Genomic DNA, 1,313 nt, shown 5'->3' on the forward strand with positions numbered 1-1,313 from the left:
GACTTGAGTGACATCTTGGTCATAGTCGGACCCGACGAGCGTTCGGTAGTGATGTATCCTTGGTCATCTTGCACCGTGGTCACCACCTGCCACATGACCGAGCGTTCGTGGCTTGAGCAACGTGAATGTAGCCGTTTCAGCGATTACTTAGAAATCGCTACACCACAAACTGCTACTCCCCCAGGAAGAACTTCCATATCTTAGGGAGGCACTCGAACGAGGGTTTATACCTACTTTTTTTTGTAACGGAGACGTCTTCACAACCTCCTACTAGCTCATCGAAACGTCCTCAATACGATGAAGATATTCATCTTCGGAGACCTTGATTGGCCTGACGATGTCCACGAACCAGAAACCCGCATCACAGTGATCCTCAGCATTCTAGCAATACACCATGTGACTGAACCCCCTCCTACGCAGCAGCAATGAGCTCGTCTTATTCTACGCAATGGCGTACTGCTGCTGAAGATGAATACAAGTCACTAATGACGAATGAGACGTGGATACTGGTCGCCCCACCTAAATATCGAAGGGTGCTCCAAAATCGGTGAGTATTTGCTGTCAAATACACTGGATCTGGTGAAATTGACCGTTTTAATGCACGGCTAGTTATCAAAGACTTTCTACAACAATACGATGTTGACTACAACGAAATATTTGTGCCAGTCATTCGCATGGAGGTGCTTCGGTTATTGTTAAACATTGTCTTCCTTCTTGACTTTGAGGTGCACCAGATGGATGTAAAGACTGCTTTTCTCAATGACTCTTTGGAAGAAGAAATCTATATGAAACATCCTGAAGGCTCATCACTCCGGGCAAAGAGCATCTGGTGTGTAAGCTACTTAAAGCCTCTACGGCTTGAAACAAGCACCCCGCATCTGGTACCAAACTCTGTCGGCATTTTTTGAAAGCCTTGGATTTCACAAACTCACCAAAGACCGATGTGTCTTTACGACAACCATTGACGGCCATGTGTGCTATGTTGCAGTTTACGTTGATGACTTGCTTATCATTGCACCTTCCGTCAACCTCGTATGCCGTAACAAATCTGCCCTGCAGGAAATATTCACCATGACAGATTTAGGGGAGGTGAAGTACATCCTCGGCTGGTCCATCGAGGGCAACCGCGAAGCCAGAACAACGATTTTATCCACCAACGCAAGTATGCTACTACTGTATTAGATTGGTTCAAGCACTTGATAATATACCCAGTTGCGACGCCATCAGACCGTAACGTAAATCTCACCACTGTAATGAAGCCTCAGACACAACACGAGAACGACAAAATGAAATACATACCGTATAGAGAAGTT

Source organism: Phytophthora parasitica (genome assembly GCF_000247585.1).
Source record: "Phytophthora parasitica INRA-310 unplaced genomic scaffold supercont2.310, whole genome shotgun sequence".
NCBI lineage: Eukaryota > Oomycota > Peronosporomycetes > Peronosporales > Peronosporaceae > Phytophthora > Phytophthora nicotianae.